The sequence below is a fragment of the Salvelinus fontinalis genome, chromosome 18, assembly GCF_029448725.1.
Source record: "Salvelinus fontinalis isolate EN_2023a chromosome 18, ASM2944872v1, whole genome shotgun sequence".
Classification (NCBI taxonomy): domain Eukaryota; kingdom Metazoa; phylum Chordata; class Actinopteri; order Salmoniformes; family Salmonidae; genus Salvelinus; species Salvelinus fontinalis.
This window is the reverse complement of record NC_074682.1, coordinates 47,879,052-47,888,124: the sequence shown is the minus strand read 5'-3', so window position 1 is coordinate 47,888,124 and position 9,073 is coordinate 47,879,052. Positions and strand designations below refer to the sequence as shown.

Genomic DNA, 9,073 nt, shown 5'->3' with positions numbered 1-9,073 from the left:
TACAGCACGCATAAAGAAACTATGTCTTACAATCTCTCTCCACCAGGTGTAGCACTTCTCTCATCCTTTAAAAACAAGAAATGGACAGTGACGGGGGTAAGGGGGATGCCTAGTCATTTTTTGCGTCATCATTGCATGCGATCATCATTCTCAAAGCCGCTGTTTACTTCTAAGATTACTTTAGCACCGCCCTAAAAACCCGATTCAAATTGACACAAACCTTCAAATAGGTATGTAATGACACATTATATAAACTCTTTATAGTGTTTTATTTACATTTTAGAGGCGATAAGGTGATAAGTTGGACAGATCGAGTGAAAAAATTCAATTTTCCCACACAACATCTCTCCTTCTCACTATCACGCATTAGTTTTGCTTCCCCACCCGCCATTTTTAAAAAGACCAGACGGGGCTCATTGCCTTCTTGAATCATGCAGAAACGGGCAGCTTTGGGGTCATGTAATTGATTCTGTTGGAAAGGGGAGAAATTGTGCTTTACAATGGTATTGACATTACAGTTGATCTGGAAGTATTACGTTTTTGGGGCGCTAAAATAAGGTCAATTGTACGGACCAAAGCGATGTTCAAAAGTGAGTGAGTTTACGTTAGCCCACCAGGCGATTTTTAGCTAGCTAGTTAACATTAGCACACCGTTCGTGTATTCAGACATTTGTAAGTGGTGACATGCTAGCTAACCAACTATCCTTGCCATGGTGCCGACCTAATGTTAGCTAGCAAGTCTGACTACTGTTAGGGTTGCGAAAGTTCAACTGAGATAGGAACACCTGAACTTGGTTAAAATAATTGTTTAATTCAAAAGTTAATAAATGGCAAATACAATTTCCGTATATACGGGTTCAATGTTTCATCACGCAGGATAAGACAGAGAACTGATTTGTTTCTGACAAAGATAATATTTTATACTCGTGACAGAGATTGTTTCCCGCTTCCGAGCCGGCCTGTCAGAGTAGAGACTGGGCGTGGTTTAGACTCACCCAGCCTATCGTTGATGTTGGCACCTTAAGCCAGTCCTGGCCCCTTAGCGCATATGATGTCCCGATACTGTTGCTGTGTAGATTACGCTCCTTCACCCCAAAGACTGAGGTCAGACAGTTTTATAACATTGTCTGAGATATCTGCACCTGTATGCATTGTCCTCTGTTCTCGCTCAAGGCTAACTACAGCTTCCCAGCTTCTTATCTGAGCTAACTGTTACTTCCAGCACACACACACAGACATCCAGGCGCTCAAACAGTTTGTCAATATCAAATCACATTTGTTATAGTATTCAATCACATACAATACAATATTCAATCACATATGATATAGTTGCTAATCACGTTTGTTATAGTATTGGGTTATAGTGCATAACTCAGAACCTCACATGTTTTTCGTGTGTATAGTTTATCTGTTATTGTCTATTCAGCAGTCTCCTGATTCACCCCCCTCCTGTGTCTCTCTAAGATTAGCACAGTCTCGGTCACATAGTACAGCGCCCACACTACTGATACATTTGTTGCATACACACACATATTTCATACAGTACAGCGCTCTCTTTAACACACACACATTTCAGGCTGATATTCATGGTTAGGCCCTGAGCACTGGTAAGAGTAGCAAGAGTCAGCAATTCAAACTTTAATGCATAAGAATAGTTAGTTAAGCATGTCAAAAACCTTATAAAAACCCCACAATCCCCCGTTTGACACCTATAGGTGTCAACATAAACAATTTTTGATTAACATAGACATTTTTATTACTTAAACATTTTTGATTGACATTTTTATTTTTGATTCCCCCGTTTGACACCTGTAAGGTGTCACAACCAATAAAAATTCCATCCCTTTTCCATATACTAGGTGGGCTCGTTACCACCCAGGAACTTATAACCTTCTTAGGGAGAACAGTGTTATTATTATAACGAATGATTGAGGATAAACCTCTTTTACAGCAAACCATGGGTCACCCTCAGTCAACCCCATCTGTTCATTGGTCTCAGCATCCTCCCCACTAGCCGCAAGCAGGGGCATCATGCCAGAGGCCTTAGCAGCATCTGCAATAGATTTCTTGGCACAAGGTAAAATGCAAGCAGCACAACAGAAAACATAGCAAAATACAATTAGGGTCAGAAATCCAGTAACCATCGATACAGTGCACTCACCAAACCAACCACCCAGCCAGGAGAACAGTCCACTCTCCTCCACACCTGCAAGATCCTTCATCTCCACAGATAACTTCTCCAACCCGCTCAGATCTTTTGAAATGCTCCCATCCAGACTGGTATTGTTAGGGATAAACGTGCAACATTGTTCTCCAAACATTTTACAAACACCCCCCTGGTTGGCCAGAATCATGTCTAGTGCTAGTCTATTTTGTCTACGAGGTGGCATCCAATTGTTCAGCTATCCCTGTAAGTGCAGTGTGGGTGTAGTTAACAAATCATTGTTGATTATACCAGATATAATTGATCCAGGCATTCTGTTTAGCATCAACAATAGCTGGGCCAATAATGGGCAATAAATGCCACAGGCCATCATTCCTGTTTAATGTCTGGAATTCGTGGGGAACCCCTATTGGGACCCCAACAGGTTGGTGTGGATGTTATCTGTTCCCTCGGACCAAGGAGCGTCACGTTTCTGCCGTCTCCTGGGTTGGTCCCAAGCCTCTGTCATGTGCAGCTCCCAAAAGTTGGTCAGCTGTAACCTCAATAATAGGCAATGGTGTTTATCAGACTGGCCAAAACACATGTTCCCTGACAATCTCCTTTCAAAATTGGGGTCAACCGCCTGGCAGGTCCTCACATCCACCATACATCAGCAACACCTCTAGTTAATAGTGACATTAGTGATGCAGGCAGCAGCAGGGAACCTCCCATAGTCCATACCTCTACCTGTACCAGTGTTACAGCTGTAATATCCCCCATATGCCTTAACCCCCATGGTGTCTTCTGGGGACGGACTTCTGGGAACACAAGACTCAGAGTTTTACACAGGGTTGAATTTGGCTTAAACTTTCCAATATGCACATCCAACCTTCCCCATTACTTAGGGCAAATGGGTGAGCAGCCAGAATAGGTCTGGCATGTCCACATACGACACAGTCCTTTCTATTAAGTGTTTTGGCAGTGTATCTCATATAGGCCAACCACATGTTCTCCCCACCCTCATAACCAGAATCAGATTGGTCACTATCTGAGATGTCTTTCACATTTATTACCTGTACCAGATTGGAGAGCTTAGGTGGTGGTGTGGGACTTGGTCTTGAAGTGGTGGAGGAGGCCGGCTGAACCTGGTCTGTTGGAACTGGTGGTGGTTCTGGCAGTACTGTGATGGCAACATCCCCATCGTATCCTAAACAGACAACTCAGGACCACAAGCAATCCTGTAAAGCCCCACCCTCTCCCAGAGAACACATCATCAGCAAGAAGCCAGACACACTTTCACTTCTATGAACAAACACAGGGATGGAATGACGGGAAAAGGAAATTTTCATCCGAGAGATGGCCCCCAGAATTCTGTTAATTCCAGTTCTCCTCTCGGACACTGTGCTTGTTCGACAGTGTCAATGTGTCTTACCCTCCCGCAGTGTGATATGAATCCGGGTAGCTACTTCAGCTAGCTGTTACCAGGAGTCCTTGGTATGGTCCCCCCAACAGGCCTCAGGGACTGGATTGAGTGAGTTCACCTGTAATTCACCTGTAGTGCATAAAATCTTGGACATACAGGTTTGGTTAACAAACAGTTTGTCATTTGTTCTATCTGATTATATATTTAACTTCTATGCCTATTTATTAGCTAGAATTTTTTTTTTTTTTATATATATATATTTTTTTTTTATTAGTTTATTATCCAATAGGCCCCATCCTATCCTAGTCCACAATGTACCCCTCCCCCGTTTGATACCTGGCTCTGGCCAGGTAACAACCTTACCTACTCTAAATAAGGACTTAATTATGAGTAGTAAAATATTCTTATGTTCTACATTATACAACAGGAACGCCCCTTTCATTTTCCACATGTCCAATTGTACCTTGGGCGTCCATTCATATCTATACTTTTCCAATTCTCTGTCAAGTGACTTATCTACTTTAAAATGTATCTGTGCTGCTTATATATGTTAACCCCCTTCTGTCCTATCTTATTTTACAGCCTACCTTGCTCATTTCCTGGTCCCCCCTCCCCACTCTGCTCTCAAACCTTCAAGGTCTCAACAGTGCGGGGTAGACCCATCTGTCTGCCTTTTTCTAATAAATATTAACTAAGTGTCTCACTTTTGACTTTATCATGGATTTAAAAATAACAACAACATGTCTTATAGTGTCAATCTCTAAAGTCCTTACTATTTAAATAAGCTCTCTCCCCCCAGGATCACTCCTCTAAGAACTGAAACCTATTACTTTCCTGCCCTATTGGCTTAAAATATCTCCTGTTCAAACCTCAATGTATCATATCATCCCATATTTATTATCGATGACAAATGGGATTTTTTCTGCTGTAATACCAAAACAATAATAGCCAATTCAAAACCTTCATAACCAATGTTTAAAAACAGAATCCTGACTCCTCAGTGGTTCAAACTACAATTATGTTCAAGAGTTATAAACTCTATTATAATCAATTTACCTCAGAACTAGTATTCCCAAATGACCACAATTGCATTACTCTCACTACATTTCCCTGTGAGTGATCAAATCACAGGAAAATGCAACGAAAATAGGTCAAAAAGGTTACACCTACATTCGTGTTCCATCCCATGTCTAGACATATCAAAAGAACCCTTTATCTTAAAAAATCCCTTGTCTAAATAAAACTCAGAAAGTAAAACTCCTAATATTATCTTGTCTCTCGGGAACATGGAAAACCCCTTAACCCAAACGTTTACCACAAAAACAAAAACTAATAATTATGATAATACCCTCAAATCATTCGTTTTAAATTTCCCCGATGTTTCATGTAACTCATTCACACAACTGTGATAAACGTGTACTGTCCCTTTAAAAATTCCCAGCCAGCCATACCAGTTTGCGGGCCGGTCATTGTTCACCATAATGAAAACAGATCACGTTTAGACTACGTTTACTTTTTGTTCGAAATCCCTGGTGTTACCTAAACAAAAACCAATAACTTTTAGCCACTTTTGAAAAGTGAACGCAAACACACATTTTCTCTCACTGTTAACTAACTGCAACAGGCAATAGTACGGATTCGATAAACCAAACCCAATTTATCACAAAGGTTGGATCTTGAATAGAATATACAACGTCAATCAACATCTCTTAATCAAAACTATACTGCAAGAAGTAAAGGAAATAGTGTACCTGAACAATGACCAAATCCATTCGAGTAACGTAATCGTGTATCCCCCCTAGTGACGTTATTTTACGTCGTTACAAAACAAATCATCCTGTCTCCAGCAACATACACTGATTAGTAGATACAATACCAAAACTAACTGTCTTATTCATGCCTCTAGGCAAAACATCTACTTACTCCAACTGAGTTTTGCATCAAAACTATCGTATAAGTAAAATCAACTTCTCAACTTTCTCTACTCCAAAGTGTAAACGTACCAAAATTTAACCTAAATAAGTTATTAACTGTATTCTCTCTACTCCGAATTGTTTTTAAGTTTTCTGTTATGTGACCAGCACTCAAACAGGCTCCCCGTCGACTGGGAGCACGCTGAGCGCTGCAATACTGCCATCTTCTGTCCATTCTCTGTACAGCTCTCCACCCACTCTCATTCAACCTACTCAATTTGAGCCATATTAGTTTCTTATTATAACTTTTGTTTTATAATTTTTGTTTTTATCTGTTATTACCTAGTTAGACTAGAGTGTCCGTGACAAATAATGTGAGATTATAGTCTGTGGTTAATGTGTAACTTGAGTATATATGGTTACGTTATGTATATATGTCCTTACTCCCCTTCACATAAAAGCCTGATACAGTACATACAGAGGGATACAATCATAAAGCAACAGACATACAGTGTGACTTGTCTTATATCCAACACGTCTTTTTCAATCAGTAAACTTGTCTTATCTCCAAAACATTGCCGTTAGATCATTTGCGCATATAACCTAACCTCTCTTCACCAACGCTTTGCCGTTTACTTGTAACAGGGGACTTGTCTTATACAGTGTATTGCCGTCGAGGGTCCACCTAGACTTGTCTTATATCCAATACTTCTGCCTTCCCCTGGACTATGTTGCCGTCCACTTTTAGTCGAGGGTCCACCTAGACTTATTAATCGACAATTTGTCTTATATCCCACATACCATGTAAATACATAAAAATCCGTGAACCCGGTATATTGCCGTTCAATTATTAGAACTTGTCTTATTTCCAATATTCCGCCATTCACGGTGGTTATGTGGCCATTGTCCTCAATCACTTCCCTAAAGTCTTATATATAAGACTTTTAATAAAACAACCCTAGCTTAGATACATACACACACACAAACAGGCTTTTAATATCACGTCATACACACAGTCATTCCATTGTCATTCTGTTGGCCAATTGAAAATGCATTCGCCATCAAGTAGTACGTAATTAAATAATACGTAGTTAGTTTTATCCTTACTTTGTTGTGGTGAACATATGGTTCAAAATTTAGCAACTTACACCAGTTAGGTTTTCTCACAAAATAAATTTGGTTAAGTCCAATATGCAGAATTTCAGTTTTGAAACAATAGGCTCTGCTTACCTGTTTTTTAGTAGACCCGGGCTTTTTGTGAGAGGACCCCATCTGGCGACAGTCTAGGCCAAAGGCTGGATGCCTCAATGTCCAGCGAAGTTCCCTCAGATCACGTCGGGGTCACCATTTGTTAGGGTTGCGAAAGTTCAACTGAGATAGGAACACCTGAACTTGGTTAAAATAATTGTTTAATTCAAAAGTTAATAAATGGCAAATACAATTTCCGTATATACGGGTTCAATGTTTCATCACGCAGGATAAGACAGAGAACTGATTTGTTTCTGACAAAGATAATATTTTATACTCGTGACAGAGATTGTTTCCCGCTTCCGAGCCGGCCTGTCAGAGTAGAGACTGGGCGTGGTTTAGACTCACCCAGCCTATCGTTGATGTTGGCACCTTAAGCCAGTCCTGGCCCCTTAGCGCATATGATGTCCCGATACTGTTGCTGTGTAGATTACGCTCCTTCACCCCAAAGACTGAGGTCAGACAGTTTTATAACATTGTCTGAGATATCTGCACCTGTATGCATTGTCCTCTGTTCTCGCTCAAGGCTAACTACAGCTTCCCAGCTTCTTATCTGAGCTAACTGTTACTTCCAGCACACACACACAGACATCCAGGCGCTCAAACAGTTTGTCAATATCAAATCACATTTGTTATAGTATTCAATCACATACAATACAATATTCAATCACATATGATATAGTTGCTAATCACGTTTGTTATAGTATTGGGTTATAGTGCATAACTCAGAACCTCACATGTTTTTCGTGTGTATAGTTTATCTGTTATTGTCTATTCAGCAGTCTCCTGATTCACCCCCCTCCTGTGTCTCTCTAAGATTAGCACAGTCTCGGTCACATAGTACAGCGCCCACACTACTGATACATTTGTTGCATACACACACATATTTCATACAGTACAGCGCTCTCTTTAACACACACACATTTCAGGCTGATATTCATGGTTAGGCCCTGAGCACTGGTAAGAGTAGCAAGAGTCAGCAATTCAAACTTTAATGCATAAGAATAGTTAGTTAAGCATGTCAAAAACCTTATAAAAACCCCACACTACACTACCGGGGAGTTAATGGTAACTAGCTAGCTAAATATCCCTTCCCTGGTGGGCTAACATTGGCTAGCATGTCACCACCTGAAAAAGTAGCTGACTAGCTCACTAAAGACTTGCCAATAAAAAGGTCACAAGTCATTATGTTAGCCTATGTTGGTTTTCTGTTTACTTTTAAGGAAGGTAATGTGTGTTGTACATGTAACTACAGTCGGTGAGTATCTACCTATACTGAACAAAAATAAATGCAACATGCAACAATTTCTTCGATTTTACTGAGTTACAGTTCATATAATGAAATCAGTCAATGTAAATTTACATTTACATTTAAGTCATTTAGCAGACGCTCTTATCCAGAGCGACTAAATCCATTAGGCCCTAATCTATGGATTTCACATGACTGGGCAGGGGCGCAGCCATGGGTGGACATAGGCCCACCCACTTGGGACTCAGGCTCAGCCAGTCAGAATTAGTTTTTCCCCACAAAAGAGCTTCATTACAGACAGAAATACTCCTAAATTTCATGAGCTGTCCGGGTGGCTGGTCTCAGACGATCCCGCAGGTGAAGAAGCCAGATGTGGAGGTCCTGGGCTGGCGTGGTTACACGTGGTCTGCAGTTGTGAGGCCAATTGGACATACTGCCAAACTCTCAAAAACTATGTTGGAGGCATTCAATTCTCTGGCAGGAGCTCTGGTGGACATTCGTGCAGTCAGCAGGCCAAATGCATGCTCCCTCAAATCTTGAGACATCTGTGATTTTGTGTTGTGTGACAAAACTGCACATTTTAGAGTGGCCTTTTATTGTGTACATGTGTAATGAATATGCTGTTTAATCATCTTCTTGATATGCCACACCTGTCAGGTGGATGGATTATACTGGAGAAATGATCACTAACAATAATATAAACACATTGGTGCACAAAATTTGAGCGAAATAAGCATTTGTGTCTGTGGAACATTTCTAGGATGTTTTATTTCAGCTCATGAAACATGGAATCAACATTTCACATGTTGCGTTTATATTTTTGTTCAGTATAAAGGCAATTTTCACATCCATTGTTACATTTGTACATTAGTCTTAATCAGACATAATTATTTGTAATGATATTTCAACACCATGCATACATGGAACAATAATTCTATCTTATTCAACGTTCTGACTCCAAAGAGTTCTATGTGCACATGCTCCTATTACGCACAAAAAAAATGACAGAGACATAGGACACAGACACACAGATCTCCAACATAACACGGGAAATATAAACAAACGAAACCATACATTGAATTAAATAAACAAAACTT

General features: G+C 40.3%; 1 long non-coding RNA gene across 1 annotated transcript; it reads right to left on the bottom strand.

The window, feature by feature from the left end:
* Positions 1-791: 791 nt before the first annotated feature.
* On the bottom strand, positions 792-7,770 carry LOC129815667 (uncharacterized). The gene is made up of 2 exons (XR_008753459.1): positions 3,217-7,770; positions 792-2,961 (listed from the first exon to the last, which is right to left on the bottom strand). It is a non-coding gene; the product is annotated as an uncharacterized LOC129815667 (long non-coding RNA).
* Positions 7,771-9,073: the final 1,303 nt, after the last annotated feature.